Raw genomic sequence first — 19072 nt, 5'->3', positions numbered from 1 at the left:
GTGACTCAAACAAGTCAACCATGTAATTTAAAAAAAAAAAATCTAAGCAAAGAAGAATATTCCCTAATCCACATTAGAAATTCTCTAACTGGCAGTCATTACTCTACAGCCAAAATGCTTCCTCAGTTCTATTTTCACTTGATTACAATTCTCCAGATTTCAGACTTTTACAGTTTAACAATTTTAGCCCTGGAGAAATCTACTTAGGGAATTTAGGATCAGGAATAACTAATACGTGTAAGAAAAAAAACACACATTTAGATTTTATGAAAATTGTAAGTTCCCTTGTAACTTCTACAAGTTGAATCGACTTGTTGATTTAGGCTACATTATTAAAGAAGAAAATAAGCCACAACCTTCAAAGCAACATCTAACTTTGTCAAAAATTGTGTCAGGAACTCTGCTATTGGGAACAATCCCTTATTTATTCTCCATATCATTTTTCTTGTTTATGTACTCAATTATAATGGAGATGGCTTGTGACAGTAAATTCACCATAGCAGGATATATGAGTTATCTTCCATTTTATATATATATATATATACATATATACATACACACATACATATACATATATACATATATATACACACACACACACACATACATACACACACACATATTTATATCCCAGATCCTTCACCTGCGGGAGTGTTCTATCTAATCATTTTTATCTGCATTCATATGAAAAGCAAGCAATATCATAAATTTTAGGTAACAACATAAAGCATGGCATTTAAGTGTTTTTATTATATATTGTAGAAATCTGGCATACTGTATAATAAGACTGCTTTAAAAATAATTTGATTGGAAAACTCATTTAGGGTTTCTAACCTTCAGTGAAGAAACCAAAGACTTTTATGTATTCTGCATAACAACCAGAATGACAAATTTAATAGAGCTAGTAATCCACTGAAGATCTTATTAAAATACCACTTTTCAATTTCTTTTCAATCTTGTCTTTCAGCTGAAATATCCTTATGGCCCCCACATCAAAAGAGCACAATATCAAACAGCTGGAGTTTCAGCAGCTCTGAGGATTGAGAATTTTGAAGTAAGTAAGATAGCAGCACAGAGAAGCCATCCATTTTTGAGCACTGAGTTGAAAAATCTTAATTCTCAGGGTTTGTTCACCAGTCACTATTGTTAAACGAATGATAACATGGGGGGAGGATTTGCTAACGATTTCATTATTCCACTCCTCCAGGAAAACCAACACATGAATACTAGAAGAAAGAAAATAAGAGAAAGTAAACCACTTAGGCCTTCCAGAACAGCTAAGTTCTCTAGTCTCAAAATCTGAAATGTTTTGCTGAAATATTATTGCTGAATTGTGTTGCTGAAATACAGTTTTGAAATATACCCAGTTCTGTTATAGCAGAAATTATGTTTCATTCCTATTACTAGACATTACATTAGCTATAAGAAATACAAAGCTATTATCAAGACCTAGGCAGATTGTCTGGTATCATCTTGTATTATACGTGATACAATATTGTTCCCATCCAACCCTAGTCTTTAAAGGTCACTTTCATACTATCCTGTGTTCCATTGTAAGCCAAATGCTACAATGTCAATGTGAAAATATGGATTTCCAACCAATAATACAAGGACTATAAAAATGGAAATGTTACCGAAGAAAATGTAATCCATACAAATAGCATCACTCTTTACAAACTATTCCAGTGTAGTACTAATACTGTAGACAAAAGCCAAATCAAGTTCATTTTATGCCATTCCTTACCAGGAATAGCAATCACATTGAATGCCAAAGAACTTAGGACCGTAAACTTCTTATTCAGGGAATGCTTCTATGTCTTTGATAGCTCCCTGGAAAAGTAACACTTTTCTCATTATTTTAACATTACGATGGGTGAAATTCCACCTACTAAAAAGGGACATGTATAGGAAATGGAAGGAGGCACTTATAACCAAAGAAGGATACGAGGCATTCTCCAGAAACCGTAGGCACTATGTCAGGTGAAAGTACAGAATGAGCTAAAATTTCTGAGAAATGTCCAAACAACAAATAGGCTTTTCCAGGTTTGTAAAAAAAGGAAAGGGAAAGTGGCTATGGTCTATTGCAAGGAGAAAAGATTGAATTGGTAATATATGGCAAGAAGGCAGAATGTCTCAACTTGTATTTTATTTCTGTCTTCTCTCAGAATGGAAACAAAGTCCTAACTAGTCATTGTGCCACTAGCGGGAAGAGGAAATTGCAGCTCAGGACTGAGAAGGAGAGATAAAAGAACATGTAGCTAATTTAGATAAATTCAAATCTCCAGGATCCAATTAATTACATCTTAGGTACTGAAGGAACTGAGTAATCTTTGAGAACTCAAGGAAAACTAGTAAGGTATCTGAAGTTCAGAGAAAAATAAATGTTTGTGCCTATTTTCAAGAAAGGGGAGAAGGAGGACCGGGAAATTACAGATCTTTCAGTTTGACACCTCTACTGGACAAGGTCCTTGAGCAGACTATTAAACAGCATATTTTTGAGTACTTGGATAGGAATACAACAATTAAAAAGAGTCAATTTGGGTTTGTCACAAATAAGGCACCTCAGATGAGTCTTAGGTCCATTTTTGACGATGTTATTGGCTTAATAGATCAGGAAAATGCAGTGGATATAATTTATCTAGACCTCAACAAAGCATTCAGTAAATCCATATTAATAAACTATGGGCTAGATGATACAGATGAAATCATAATTGTTTGAATTATCACATCCAGAGAGTGCTCATAAATGGATCCATAATCAACTGGAAAGTAGCTTTGAATGCCAAGGACTTGTCCTGGGCCTGGTACTTTTCAAATTTTTTATTAACAATCTGAATGAAAAGGCTTGGGGATGATTATCAAATTTGCAGATTCCTAAAATCAGTAGTAGTGGCTAACATTTCAAAAGTTATAGTGAAAAATGATGAAGATCTAGACAGATTTAAACAGCAGGGCAGAACAAACAGGACAACATTTAACAAAAAGAAGTATAACGTTATGCATCTGGAAAGAAAAAAAGGTTAAGTACAGGTATAGAATTGGGGAAGCTTTGCTGTAAGTGGATACTGAATTTCTAGCATCTAATTTTTAGCATCTACATAATCACCAATCAGTCAGAGAGCAAATCTGCATGGCCATGGTAATAATGTTCCCAGTGGCATAATGCATAAAGCTGTTTTTTAAGCATGGCTTACCTTCTTTGCCTCCTAATAAAAATAAAATCATATTGCTATTTTTAAATAATATAATATAGAACTTTTCTTCTATAATTACAAGCTAATTTTTTTCTTCCCAATCACAATTACTTTCAAGTTAAATGTGCATTGGGATCAGTTTTATGGATAAACAGGTAATGGACCAATTAATATGTGGTAGTCAAAATACTAATTTATGTTAGTTTTAGATCAATAATCTCTATTTGTGTTTAAGAAGGGAAACATCAACCTATTAAAGCAGTTGTGTGGCTTTATATTTAACTGCCACTTAAGTAAGAGTAACTAAGAAGACATCTGCATCTAGATCAGCAATTCTTAGATTCTTCCATTCCAAGGAAAACCAACAACAAATTCAACAGTAATTCAAGTTTTTAAAGCCAAAACAGTGACTTCATTTTTATATAGCAATCTGGGTTAAAGGAATTAAAGTTGATCATCATTCATTATAAACCCAATTCCTTCGTGCTTTGCTTCACATCCAAGTTGTGTTCCCAATGCAGTCTTATTGCTAGAAACAGGTTTATGTCCTTTTTCACTTTCAGCCTGATTAGTTTCTATTAAATTGTGGTTGAAATTATATATTTTTAAGATATCTGCTGGCCTATTGATCCTAGTCCCTTTACATGATACCTTTACATGATTACATGATACTCTTTACAGATAGTCCTTGGGTTACAACCATTTGTTCAGCGACTGTTCAAAGTTACGACAGCATTGAATGAGGGGGGACTTATGATGGGTATTTGGAGTTCCGGCCATTGTAGTGTCCCTATGGTCATATGATTACAATCTGGGTGCTCAGCGCCCAGCTCACGATTACAATGTTGCAGCATCCCACAGTCACGTGATTGCAATTTCTGATGTTCCCTGCTGGCTTCCCATAAGCAAAGTCACTGGGGAAGCTGACAGGAAGTCGTAAGTCATGATCACATGAGTTCCTCAGTTAAAGTTCCTAATTGGTGCTATTATGATAAGGAAGCAATTTATATAGGAACATTGAGAGTTGTAATTAAGAAAGTTATATACTTTTGGATATTCTAAAATAATAGTTATTTTGTTATGGTCTGAAGACTGTTTAAATAAACTGATTGGGTAATTTAAGTAGGATTCTGCAAGGTGAGCTTTAATCTTCCCCTAAATAGGTGTTAACCAGATATATTGGACTACACTTCTTATAATTCCATACTGGCTATGATTGATTGGAGAAATTGGCATTCACAAATCACAAATAATTTTTTCTCCTAAGATTTTGTCGAGTTCTGATTTTGCTAAGGCATTAGTGTTCACAAGTGGAGATATGAACAGCTACTTTTTAGTTCTGTAAGATAGGTTTGTATTGTATACTATAGCCTAATGGGCTTATCCAGTTCTCAGATCTGCAGGATTTTGGTTTTGCCATGATGTGGAGGTTAAGCCTTGCTGGATCAGCCCAAAAATGTATCAGCACAGTGGCGACACAATAGCCTTAAAGCCTTCTAAACTATACCCCTATCACCAACTGGTACAAACACAGAGATTCAGCTTAGTGAACAGTGATTGATCCACCTCTAAACCCTTTCAGAGCTACAGAAATCCACAGCCTTTGCCACACTAACACTCAACTGTATAAGTTAACTATGAGCTATGAAAACAAATAAGAAAATCTAATTGAATGACTTCTGTCATCAGTCCTGATTGATGATTATTTGCCATCAAGCCAGTGTCAACTCTTTATCAACCCCATAGATTGATTTCTCCAGGATGATCAGTTCTCAAGCTGATCCTTCCTATCTTCCAGTGGTACATCACCCCTCTAACTGAGTCAACCCTCCTAGGTGGTTGTCAGCCTCTTTTTCTCTTTTCTTCTGTCTTTCTCTATGAGAACTGATTAAAACAAGTAAACCCAAGCTCTATGAGGTAAGTGCACAAAAGTAGATGGATGGATGGGTGGGTGGGTGGAAGGGTCCTTGTACATTCTGTCCAAATACTGCTTATTTTCTAAATCTATGCCTGTTTACTTATAAGTAAGTCCCACTTAGTTCAATGGCATGTTGTAAACATTTTATTACTTTGCTCATCTTTTTCTCTTCCAGAGATTAGACACTATTCCACATCATTATTTGCTACAGAGCAAAAACAAGAATCTACCTGATCTGTATACTACCTGTACAATCAGTCCCTCTTCATGCAATGCTTATTTATTTATTAATACTGTCACTGATATTCTGCTCACTTCCAAGGACTCAGGATGATTTACAAAAAAGAATGAAACCACAAAGAATAAAAATACCAAAGCTAACAACAATCCATCTACTAAAGTCCACAATCCACCTCAGAAGCTCATGAGAACATATTGCTTTTAACGCCTTATGAATGGTGAGTAGAAGGTGGGTGGGTGCAGTCCTCAGCTGGCAAGGAATTCTGTAACATGGAGGATGCAACCAAGAAAGCATGCCCCTGGTCCCTCATTCTTTTTCCCTCCCCTACAGTGGGGATTCTAACCACTTTCTCTCGGATGCATGCCTAAGCCAAGATAAAACTGGGCTGGACACACCTGTAAGTATTGGGGTGTCAATCCATGTACAGCTTTATAGATGATAACCTTGAATGCAACCTGGAAGCCTATTGGCAATCAGTGCAGTGACTGAAGGACAGATGTAATGCTACTAAACTGACTTCTCCCTGTTAGTAACCAGGGTACTGCAATTTGGACCTACTGCAGCTCCTATGTAGTTTTCAAGGGCAGCCCCAAATAGAGCCCATTACAGTAGACTAAGTGCAAAGTGCTGAATTGCAATGACTTAGCTTATCTTATACTTTCCCTCTTTATTTTTTTTAATAATGGAAAGCTATTATTAAAAAATGGGGGGAAATGGGGAAATCTTTAGAGCTCTGATTTCATGTCTGTTAGCTTTCTTCTAGAACAATTAAGTATTTCCACTGCATTTTCTCAGCTAGTCCTACTACCTCCCTAACCTGGTATCCACCAGATGCTTATAGTACAAATACTATTGTCCCTACTTGTTTTTCACTGTATTGTTTACTTGTTGATTGTTGACTCTACATTGCCCAGAGTTGCAGCAGCTCAAATTGGGCAGCCTTACAAATTTCTTAAATAAAATCATCATCATCATCCTAGCCTTTGCAGCGTGATGCATTTGGCCATCCGCTCTGGTTAATTTATCCCACTATCAAATAGCTCTTACTGTTAGGAAGTTTGCTCTAACATTCATTAGTCATCTGCCTTCCTGTGACTTAAATCTATTATTTTGTATCCTGTACTTTGGAATGATGAAGAGTAAGTCTTGATCCTCCTCTGTGTGACATCCTTTCTGGATGAAGAGGATCCTGTCATCTCTTATCAAGATTAAACGTTCCCAATTCCTGCAATCTTTCTTCATAGGATTTAGTTTCTTGTTTTCTGCTCATCACTTTTCCCTGTCATAAGCCTGTTGGAAATGATCTGTCCCTTCACACTTAAATAACCTTTGCGATCCATGGCCTGGTTCGTTTGGTGGTGGTGGTGTTTTTTAATGAGAATGTGCAATACTTTAAAGAGAATCATTCGCTATAGTAAACTTGCTCCTAACTCTCCTTATTCCTCCGCCTGTTGCTGGTCAATACGGATCAGCAGCTAGGACTAAAGATCGCTGCATATCAAGTTGCAAAGAGCTGCCCGTAAAAACCTCCCCTTCCTTTCCCCCCAAACTTTTGCATCTAACTTTCCCACCCTACCCTTCTCTCACATTTGGAAAAGGGGTGGTGGTGGTCGTCACTACTTGATTTTATAAGCAGTCTTTTAAACATCGCCCTTTCCCTTTCTTTAAAACGTCAGGTGCAAATGGAAGGCTCCCCTCTCTCGCCGCCGACCCAGCGTGAACGGGAAGGGTATTGTTGGGACCCCCTTTGGAGAAAGCTCCGTTTCCCCCCTTTTCACTTTTTCAGCTCCTCCCCCTTTTCTCCCCTCCTCCGAGAGGGAGGGGGAGGAGGAATGGGAGGTTCCAAAACTGGGCGAGCAAAAAGAAGGGAATTGTTTGAGAGTTCAGTCATCCAAAAACCTTCTCCCATATGGAGGGTCTGGCTGCCTCGATTCCAGTGCCTTTCAGCAGTGTCTTCTTCCTATCTCGCTGGACTTTTTAGGAAAGTTGCAAGTCTTCCTAAAAGCAACCAGCACTCAAGTTACAACAGTCTCCTTTTTTTCCTTTAAAACCTCTCCATCCAGATCCTCCGCTCCAGCTTTACTTTGGTGAGTGCTTCGCAGATCTCTCCGGCCTGAAACCTTTTTCAGCCTTGGGGTTTCAGGTTCTTTGTTGCTGTTTTATTTTTCCTCGCGCTCCCCCTCCGCCCTTATGCCGTCCCTCCCCTTTCTTTAATTGGGTCTCCCGTTAGCATCAGCAGAGATCTTAGGTGAGTCTGAAACATCCCCCCCTCCAAATAACAGCAAAACAATCCCCGGGGCTGATTAAAACAACAACAACAACGGAAGAACCAGGTTGATTTTTTATTTTACTTTGTGCTTTTCTAAGTCAGCTGCAGTTTGGTATTTTGTTGCCCTGAAAATTTAGGGAAAGGGAATGGGAATATTTGGTTGGATACTATGAGAGAATTTGTGAGAAAAGAAGGAGTAGACTTCTCCAGTGATTCTCTCAACTCTATGCATGTTCGTTGCCCTCCTAGACAGGTGGGATTTGTAGTGTGGTTCTCCTACTGTTTCACAGTATCTTGGCCAAGATAGAAGGCCTGTCGTTTGCTGTTGAGCTCCAGCACTTGACTAAACTTCTCCAAAAACATTTTCTTTTTTTTTTCTAAACTAATGTGCCTTGGAAGAAAGAGCGGTCTTGGAAATTCTCCATAACAAGCCTGTATCATCAACAAACAAAGATGTACCTATCAATTTATCTGTCTAAGAGTTTCTAGGAATGTGCAGTTTTTGGGTTTTGATTGGGAATGGAGAAGTGAATCATCTAAAAGCAGCAGCATCTTTTGCTTCTTCTGTGCTCAAGGGCTGCTGTTATGCCAAATACATTGATAGGTTTGCTGTGAGTAAACACTTTTATTGCTTGCCTTTTCCCCTATAGCTGCTTAGTCTTGGGAGACATTTGTAAGTAAATCAAAAATGGGAAATGTTGCTTTTTCCTTTTGCACAGAAGAATTTTAGAAGGTTTTGCAACTAGATGTCCAGCTGTGTTGCCTAATGGAATGGAAGAGAAGAATTATTTACAGGAGCATCTCAATCAAGTTGATTTAAGCACCAAAGTTAAGAGCTAGTGATTTCTGTAGGAGATTGAACAAAAGTGCACTATTGGGTAAAATTTGTACAAATTCTAGTGCAGGTGTTATTTTTCTCTTGAGTTCTTTTATAAGGAATATAACTTAAGGAATCTATAACAAGTTTTTTTATGTTCTTTCTTTTGATCTCATCATTGCTACATTTAAGAATGCAAGCCCACAGTTCATCTTAGATGCAAAACTCAATATGAATATTTGGAATATTGGCATTATATATACTTCTTTTTTAAGCAAAGGAAGACTAAGCTAATGTTTTCATGAAAGTATACAGGACTGATTTGCATAGCTGGGAACTAAGTGCAGTTTTACTTCCTGTTTCTTTAGGCTTCCCAACTGTTTTCTTAATGAAAGCTTTGAAATGTGAGTATGCTCAGGCACGATGTCTTTTCTTGTGAATGAAAAGCAAAGTGTCTAAATTACAGGTGGCTATTTCTAACAAGGACTAAGATATCATGGTAATATGTCTATGTCTATTCCAGTGTGAATTTATATGGTCTGTAAGTGTGCATAATGGATCTGAACATCATAATCTTTGGTTTCAATGTATTGTTATAACGTTACAGTTTTTCTCCTAATTACTTTGCTTTGTCAGATTCCTCAGGGGAGGAGGCAGGGAAGGGGTTTGTGTGTGCTGAAAATGGCTGTTAGTACATCACTGTCTTGTTGGTAAAGAAATTGATTCACGAAGTAGAGTAAGTTTTTATTGGTCTAAACTCTGCACATGCTCTCTGAATGTAACTCTTTCTGAAGACATTTCAGCTTTTAGCAGAAAAATTATTTTGATATTTTAATGTTTGTCTTTCATCCTGATCCCCACAAAATAATTCAGCTTCTTTATATATGTGATCATCTTTCTTAAACTCCATGATAATGTATATATTTTGTACTTGGCTTTTATCATCATTTAAGATTCATGGGGATTTAGTTTCCAGTCCAGCAATTCTATTGGAAAGATCCACATATTCTCCAAAATAGCATTCCTAAATGTGAACTGAAATGCATTGTTCTATCACCCTAACTGGAGAGTATCATATTAGAGAAAGTTCTTATAAAATTCTGATGTGTGGAGATAATAGCAATTGTATGTTCCAACATTTTTGGGGAATATGTGATGCTTAGGTCCTAGTCAGAGGTGAACTACAGCTACAACCACTCCCAACCCATACGATCAATGATTGTGGATGATTGAAGTTCCAGCGTCATCCTCAGCAATTTCTGGAGCTCAAATGTTCCTTGTTGTGGTAATTTCTTCCATGAAGTATATTGGAAAAGAATAGTCAGGGTACAAAGGAAAAGATGGGTATTTCTTGCTGAAACTGACTCCCATGACTCCCACAAACACACAAACAAGTGATAGCATGCATTCTAACTGATTAATGCAAATGTGCATTTATCAGAGTTGCAGTGATCGTAACAACCACAGTTATTAAAGTTGGTTCTGTTGGTAAAACTGAAATGTAGAAAAAATAGAAACATTAAAAGGGGATGAATCTGTTGCATTATTGATGTATGCCTATGCTTAATTTTTAGAGAAGTATTATTTATGGATGTAGTCAGAGAAAATAAGCATAACACACATAGTTAAAATACACACTGCCCCTACAATTTAAGCTTTAGGAACTGCTTTGCAGTGAGTATCTTAGGGTTATGTTTGCAACAGCTCTGTGAAAGGACATGTATGCTGAAACTACTTTCAGTGTGGCACTGGATTTGCAAAAGCATTTCACATTGATCTATTTTTGCTAACAATGTGAACACATATCAGTGATCATAATGAGAGCCATGATAATGTCAAGTATTAATTTAGAGCAGTGTTTCTCAATCTCAGAGCCTTTAAGATGTGTGGACTTCAACTCCCAGAATTCCCCAGCCAGCATGCTCTAGAGGTTTCACTATCAATAACAAAGTTGATGAGTCCAGCTTGCAAACTTTTAAATAAAACTTTACAGGTTACTCATACTGAATCTCTGGGAGTCACTTCATTGAGTGTATTTATGTTTGCAAAACTGCAGACTAGCTGAGAATCCAAAGGATGACCTAAGGGTAGTAGGAAGTTTTAACTATACTATGAACTTGGGAACTCAAGTTAAATACAAGGTCACGGAAATCTCAGGATGATGTTGAGCAAGTTAGCTTTAAATAAAGAATATAAAATGAAAAGTTAAGCACTGCAAAAGTACATTGTTACTATCTTAAAAATAAGTGGTATCTGCCTGTTTGATAAATGACTCTGCAGCTAATAGCTACCAATATCCCTCAGGAATCTCTCCCAAATCCATGACATAGGTGTGTTTGACTTAGTATAAATACATCTCAAAATAGGCTTTTTAAGGGCTTTTAAGTAGAAAAGTGGATTAGAATATTTGAAATAAATTTAAATAAAACTACATATATACTTGACATATACAGAATCAAGTCAGTGATCCATCTAATCTACTGTTATATTTTGGATTTAAATCTGTTCACGTTTGAGAAAAGATCACTTTATTGCACTTTGCACACAGCTGTGCCACTTACAAAGCTCCCAGTTCTCCAAGTGTGGAATAGAAGAGTTGACCTCTTAATAAAGCTGGTCATTGGAAGCATGGTAGAATAAAGCTGTGCATTACTTTGGATCTGAAGGCAAAAAGGTGCTTCAGAGTGTGTGGCAGCACAACCATTACACTTACCTGAATGAGTGTCTTAAAACAGCTGAGCTACCTCCTGGGATCACACAACTGTCCACCACTGCCATGTGATTCGGAGATAAGATACTTGTGACCCCTTGGACTAAAAACAGCATTTGTTTCATATCTGCATAGCTTCACTTCAGATATGAAAGTGAGGCTAACAAAACATTGAGCTTTTATATCTTTCTAGACACAATTCAGATTCTGAATGTTGTGGCTATCCCTTTGGAAAATAGTTGAAGCTTATTTGTCTTCCATATCTGCTGTGATTTTGTTAATCATGGTTAACCTTATTTAAAAATATATAAGTTTAATTTTAAATACTGCAGCCTTAGGTAACATTGTTTTTTGTATCACATTGCAGAGGCCAGTTTAACTCTGGAACCTTTAAAGTCGTTAATGGCTTTAACCTTTTCTGGACTATGAAAGTCTTCAGCAGTGATTAAACACTGTCTGCTTGTAAGCTCACATTGGGAACTTAATTTAAGCCTCCAACTGTAATCCAAACAAATGGAGGAGACCCATATGGATTGTTGTATTTACTAGAAGCTTTTTCTTTGATGTATGTTCGAAGAGGACTGAAATATTTAATGATTTTGTGCTTTGTGGCTTCTGGGGATTTCTCTGCAGAAACTTTTTAGAACATATAATCCATGATATGTGTACTCACTTGATTCTTGGAAGTGATGTTTCAATAAAATGCCATATATGGGAGAGAAAGCAAAAAATTAAGGATCTAGCTGTACTGTCTGATTCAATCAAAATGGAACAAGAATAGCTGTGCAACTTAAAATGGCATTCCTTGACAATGAACAATTTATTATTAGATTTAATTGCTTTTGTCAATCCCAGATCTGTGAAATGGATAGCTCTGAATTTTCCTGTCCCTGCAAGAATTATAAAACGATTAGGTATGCAACTTTTGGTGTGTCATCTGTTCATGTGTCTATAACAGGGATTTCCACTTGTGCCCTGGGGTATGCTAGCATGATGTGAAAGCAATGGCTAAAGCATATAGTACTTTGAAAAATGAAGTTTTGTGAGTCATCTACAACACCCTCTGCCTAATAATAGAAGAGGACTTGTTTTGCATGCATTTTAAAAATCAGAGTCATTGAACAGAAAAACCTTAAATCATGATCAAGGGTGTATGCTTTAAATCTGGGCATGCAGTAAGGTTTTCAACAAGAGGCTTTCAGGCAATGGTGGAATCACCTTTTAAAGTTAAGATAGCTACAAAAGCAGCCCCTCATGCAATGTCACAGGAAGGAAAGAGGGGAAACCTCAGGTAAATACACTGCACGTTTCATTTGTGTAAAAGGGGATCTTTTCATGTAAAAGGTGCAGGAGAATTTATAATGAATTGAAATAAGAAGCTTAATTATGGAGAAAGATGTCCAATAGACATAACTCCTTACTAATACCATCTCTGTGAAGCTGTTCCAACACATAGAGGGGTAAGGCAAGGCTGTATACTAGGCCCCTTACTTTTCAATATACAGATCAATCCAATAATACAGGCACTCATAGTCCCTGCTCATCATCCTCCTGGTCTAGCAGAATGACTGACTCCGGCACCTTTATATGCAGGCAATGTACTTACCATGCCCATTTCTCAGGTGGGAATGAGAAGGGTACTAGGGGCACTGCCATTTTTCTGTCTAGAAGAAAGTTTATTAATTATCAGAAAACCAAAGTTCTAGTATTTGCCCAATACCATAATAAAATCCATAAATGGCAAATTAACGGGATTCCAGTTGAACAGGTGTGTACCTATAAATACTTTGGAGTGCTGTTCCATGCCTCTCTATCTTGGAATGCACATCATTCCTACTGTGTTAGTGTAGCTCCATAACTATTATGAGATTTTTTTCATTGAAAGGGAGCCCTTTATTTCCCTGCAGGTGTTCTTGGCCAAGGCTGCCCCTTAGCTTCTCTATAGTACTCGGATCTGCACTCTTACCAAGTTCAATATTCTTGAAGTTGTTCAAACTAAGTTTATTACAGCCATTCGTGCAGACCCAAAATGTATTAAGAATGCTGTTTTACATTTGGAGATGGGTTTAATGTCTGCGGAGACTAGAGCTGGGTTTTTACTAGTCAACTTTTGGTTAAAATTAATTTTCTTCCCTATGGGTTTGGTCCCTTTGGGATTGCTTTAAATCAACATGGCTTAAGAAAGCTATCACTAAAATCTATTAATTGGGTTTTTCAGTGGAAAAACCTCTCCTCTGTAGACATACTGCCCTCATCAGTCCTCTTTGCACACTGTAAGAATGCTCCAATGCGCCAGCGTCTGTGCCCATGTGGGATGGCTCAAGAGAGACTTTGAGCCATATGTTCCTCTGTGGTTTCTTTTGCTGGGACTCTAGGATGGCTCCTATCCACCCCATCCTGAAGACATTTCCAGGCAGAGAGCACAACTTTTATTTGTCACTCCTCTTACCTGTATATCCTCCCAGTTTTGTGCCTCTTTGTGTGTTATTCGTCTTACTTGTAGCTGAAGATTCTGATTTGTTTACTTACTTGTATTTTATGTTATTGTATTCTATTATTATTGTACTTTTATCCCTGTACTTTTATATTCTATATTTTTTTCTTGTTATATATCTTATATTTACACATACTGGTCAATATATATATATATATACACACACACACACACACACACACACACACATACCCACATATACATATACATATACATATACATATACACATACTTACTTTTAGGTTTTATAGACCATTTTCTGACTTTATGGCAGTAATAAAGTTACTTGATTTTGATTTGATACTAATACTCTTCATTAAATATAATGAAAATTGTTTTAATATTCCAAAGTGTTATATAGATCTAAATAATATAATAAAACTATGGTAGTAAAAGCTGTGGTGTAATCAATGTAGGAATTACTAGAAGAGATCAGTTTAATAATATGCCATCATAAATAAACATTGTAGCAAATCCTTGTTTTTTGAAAAGGTAACAATCTTTAGGGAAATACACAGATGTAGTCCCAACAAGTGTCATATTTGTATATACAGTAGTAGGGTGAGAGAAGGGAAAGGGAAGGATAATATAGGATGGATGTGTTTAAATGGTTACACTTACATAGCTTTTGTTACAGTACAGGCCAAAATCTAAGAGTGAGCCGAAGGATGTACCATAGATTTTTGTATTCATTAGGAAGAAGGTAGGGAACTGGTTGAGACATAACTATGATCCAACATTATACACACACACACACACACACACACCAGTTTCAACTCTTAGGTTTATGTGCTACTTCCTTTGATGTGATTCTGAGTAGATATTTTAAAGAAGAAAGCTTCTGCTATAAAATTGTTACATTTTAATATATAACTGAGACCATATCTGATGGTTAGTGAACAAGTCAAGACAGAAAATTTACAGTGTGCCCCAGGCTCCTTTGAATTAATTGTGGTTGAAGCTTCCATAACTTTCCATATGTTCAGATATAATAGACAACTCTGGTTAGTTAAAAGTAGAAACATACATTTCCATTTTCCTCATGAGTACACCAGGGAAAATGGAACATGTATTTGATGCTCACATTAATACTAAACTATAATTTAGTTTTATTTCAGAAATAAATGTTTTAGGGTGGAGTTATAGACAAAGACAGGGTTCATATATCTCATTTAACTATAATACAATTTGTTTGGCTTTAGTTTAATGTGTTGTATGGACTTAGACATTGTGGAATTCATCTATGGTTTATGACCTAGCACAGTGTGTGAACCTAGCATTGTCTTCCCACAAGTATTTGTTTCAGCTTCATACAGGACGTTGAAATCATTAGATGGAAGCCAAATCCATTTGAAAATTACACCTTAGTAAAAAAAAAATTGTCACCTTAGAGATCAAATAATTGATTCCTGATGTGAAAACTGAACTGGTAGTAAAGCATGAGAAGATTATAAATGTTTGAATTAACCTTGAAGGTTGTCAGTAGGCAGTCTGCAGAGGGCAAGAGCTCTGCAATTGAGCTACTTCTAATAGTTAATAATGCTCTTAGTTAATGGTGATACAGAGAAACCATTATAATTTTTTATAGTAAATACTCCCAATTAAGTGATTCCTGCTTCTTCTTTCTTCATAACCTTCCTTCAAACCTTCCCATCCTCAAAGGCAAAACTGGGCTTATCTTTAAAGAAGTACAAAACTGAAAGGGGGCAGGCAAAGGATATAATGTCAGTCCATCAGTATATTTTCTGTACAATTGCCAAAGAAAAGATTTCTAATATACAGTATCTGAACAAAATTATGTGTGATAAATCCATCTGTGGATTAAATTAATGCAGGTACTTCATTTGCAAAGTGTGCTCAGATTTGGGAGTACTCTTCCAGAATTATGTATCTAAGATTCTCCTACATGTCACTAGTTAGAAGCTTTTAGGGATACAATTAATCATGCAGATGAATATTTGTTTGCAGTTGTAGCAAGGAAGCAAAACTCACAGTAAGTTTATTCAAAATCAGGGTGTAGGCCAGGGATCAAATAGAAGAATAACGAAAGCAAAAACTCAGAGACTAACTAAAGCAGATTTCAGAAACAGTCCAGGGTTCATGCTCAGAGATCTACAAATAGTTTGGACTAGTTAGGATACGATCTGGTAGTTCACAAACATTGCCCTAGCACCAATTGCAAGAAAATGTGGGCTTTTAAAGCCAGAATGTCTAGTCTTACCAAGACCCCAGCTATAGGGTATCAGGGCCAACTGAAGAGATCTTCCCTCAAGACTGGGGTTCTGTTTCCAACTACACATGTATGTAAATGGAGTTCTGTTTTTCAGTTGAGCATTTGCTGTTAAGCTTAATACCTCATCTTCTGAGCTCTTTGCTGCTCAGTGATTTGGATTCTTCCTCTGATTCAGGAGAAGAAACTTGGCAATCTGAAGATCCAGAACTACAGCAGGTCCCCAGAATCACAGAGTGGGTAATTCTTCAGGAATATCTGAGTCTGAGTGTTCAAAATGATCTTCCAATGGGGATCTCTCCAGGGAGATCTGCCACCACCTCAAAATACAGAATAATGCAGAGAAACTGCAGCTTTCTTCACAACAAAGTACATTGAACTGCCTATAAATTAACTTTTACAACAGACCAGCAGCTCTGTGACAATTTTTCCACATAGTGTCCAGGTATATGGGCTCTATGTGGAACTCGTTAATTGTGTTTGCACACCTTGGTTACTATGTTAATTCATTTTCTGGATTCCACAATACACTGAGTTATAAAATAATCAAATGGGTTAATTCAACATGCCAAGCCACAGAGAAAAAATGTCATCCAGGTTAAAATAGCCTAGCATGTTGAACTAATAGAATATCCACTGTGCCATTAGTAACTTGATCAAGTAAGTACAAATGGAACCATTGCATGAACTGAGTGTTTCTTGTGTTAAATTTCCCTGTTTCTGTTTCATTGAATGGCAGCCAGAAGTAGGAATCAGAAATATATTTTGATGCATCAGCTTCTTCATAGACGTCTGTAATAAAGTTTGCAGTATCCACCATCCACCTCTATATAGAGGGACACTTGCAGGCAAAGTCATTGTAGCTGATCATAAAGAGTGATGTAACCTTACAGTGTAAAGTGAGCTATTATCTAAAAGCAATTCTTAAGGGTGAAATTGAAATAATGTGGTAAAGTTGCTAGAAGCCAAATAGAACTGCTTTAGGGAGTTGGCTGTTCCTGGTGTACTGGTATTTGTTTATCTTCTCAGCTAAGTTGTTAATTAAAATGTTGAACCTTGTGGCATGCTATTTGATGCTTATCTTCAGCTTGATGAAGAACCTCTGATGAGTATTCTTTGAATAAGATTTTTGAGAGAGCTGTGAACCCACTTCATTGTCAAGTCATCCAATCTACATTTAACTAGCTTGCTAATTATGATGCAATGAACTACTTTGTCAAATGCTTTAGAGAAATCAAGATATGTAATGCCTACAACCACAATCTACTAAGGAAGATGTTTGATTTAAAAATGAGATAAGATTAATCTGCGAGGCTTATTCTTAACAAATCTGTACTGGCTTCTGATAATCATCATACAGTTAGTCCTTGGTTAATAACCACTCATTCAGCAACCATTTGAAGTTATGACAGTGCTGAATGAGTGGTGGTTCTGACCAGTCCTCAAAGTTCTGGCCATCGCAGTGTCCCCATGGTCATGTGATTGTGATCTGGGTGCTTGGCAACCAGCTTGTACTTACAGCGGTTGCAGCATTCTGCAGTTCAAGATCATGATTTGCAACCTTCCCTGCCGGCTTCCCACAAGCAAAGTCATTGGGGAAGCCGGCAGGGAAGGTCACAAATTGCTCAGGTTAGGCTCTACTCCCAGCCGTGCCCCCCCAGCCCCTCTGTCCTTGCACTGTGCCTCACCTTGCCAGCCACCCACACACCCTTATGCACCCACCCTGAGCTTTGCTGTGCTTGTGCAGTGCCTCCCCAGCCATTCACACACCCTCCCCGGCCACTTGTGCACCCTCCCGCACCCGGTAGCAGCCCCACGCCCTGCCGCACTTACATCACACTTCCCTGGCCACCCACGCACTCCTTGCTCCCTCTCCCACCCAGCAGCAGCCACTTACCTGCCTGCTAGCCGGCTTACAAGCCCCTTGGGACTTGCAAGTTCCTGCCAGCTTTCCCACTGACCTTGGTTGTTGGAAGCTGGCAGCAAGTTGCAAGGAGGTGTTAGTTTACAGACCCACACTCCTCACTTAACAACAGTAATAGGGACTGCAGGGATTGTCGTCGCTAAGCAATGCAGTCATGTGATGTTGCGCTTTATGACCACATTGCTTAGCAATGGAAATTCTGGTCCCAATTGCTGTAGTAATTCAAGGACTACTTGTATTGTGTTCAGGGTACTTACAGATCAATCACTGTTTGTTTTGCTCTAGAATTTTCTTAGGTGTTGATGTCTGACTGACCTGTACCTCCCTGGATCTTCCTTCTTCTCATAGAAGTTGAGTAACTCTGTCTTTTATTTAAGGTAAAGTAGCCCTTTCCCTGATGACTTACATGGACACATCCATATAGGGTTTTTTTGACATGATATTGAAGTTGTTTGCCATTGTTTTCTTCCAGGACTTTTTAGCCCTCAGTCTTGGTCTTCCCAGTTGGCTTTTTACCTAAGCACTGAAGAGGGCTGTCCCTCCTTAGCTTTCTACATCAGTCAAGGTAATCTGTTGGGATTTTATTTATTTTATTTTTTCATTAGAATTGGAGGCTGTCAGACTGTAGACTGACTCTAGCAGCTTACAGTTTAAAAACATAAAAACAATAGAGGAAGAATCTGAAGTGTCCAGACAACCATATCCCATATTTAAATGCACAGACATACACACCAACAGTGCTCCACGGCTGCTCTGTCCCAAGGCCTGGGAGAACAGCCACATTTTTAAAGACTTCCAGAACATCATTAAGGTGGGAACTAGGGTGGCTTCTTGAGGAAGGTGCACACCTCCACCTCCTTTAGGGCCAGAGAAACCACTCCTTCTCTTAGAGGGGCTGATACCATTTCATGGACCCAACTACAGGTCACCTGGTTAGCCAGGAATGACCTAGATCTAATATGCCTGGATGCTGTTGACCTCATCAGGAGTCACAGACTCAAATTAAACTCAGATAACTTCATGAGACCTTGCCTCAACTGGACTTGGCCAGTTGGAGTCCAACTCTGAGCATATCTCAACAACTTTATCTGCCAAAGAGTTACAATATTTTTCACAGCAGCCCAGCAGAAATTCCTGTAGCCCAACCCTTCACAGCAGAGACTGGTCATTTTAAACAGGGCCAGCAGACGACAGTAAGGGCAGAGAAATATTGACATTTTGCCGAACTTATCACCATGAGATAATCCCAAATATTGGCTCTTTAACTGTGTTCAG

General features: G+C 37.7%; 1 protein-coding gene across 3 annotated transcripts in view; it reads left to right on the top strand.

The window, feature by feature from the left end:
• The first annotated feature begins 5163 nt into the window (after nt 1-5163).
• BOC (BOC cell adhesion associated, oncogene regulated) overlaps nt 5164-19072 on the top strand; it is a 73175-nt gene continuing 59266 nt past the window's right edge. Inside the window, exons 1-3 of one of the 3 annotated variants that reach the window (XM_088140762.1) lie at nt 7230-7440; nt 18083-18174; nt 18270-18362. The gene's annotated coding sequence lies outside the window, so the exon portion shown is untranslated. Of the gene's footprint in view, nt 5571-7229; nt 7441-18082; nt 18175-18269; nt 18363-19072 lie in introns of those variants that run through there. The other 2 variants (XM_088140761.1, XM_007425948.3) reach the window with 2 other exon arrangements.

Source organism: Python bivittatus, unplaced genomic scaffold (genome assembly GCF_059951505.1).
Source record: "Python bivittatus isolate LINGU-HERP-01145 unplaced genomic scaffold, Pbiv_v1 ctg000340_np1212, whole genome shotgun sequence".
In the NCBI taxonomy this organism is placed as follows: domain Eukaryota; kingdom Metazoa; phylum Chordata; class Lepidosauria; order Squamata; family Pythonidae; genus Python; species Python bivittatus.
Note: the sequence above shows the minus strand (reverse complement) of the source record. Positions and strands in the feature narration are given on the sequence as shown.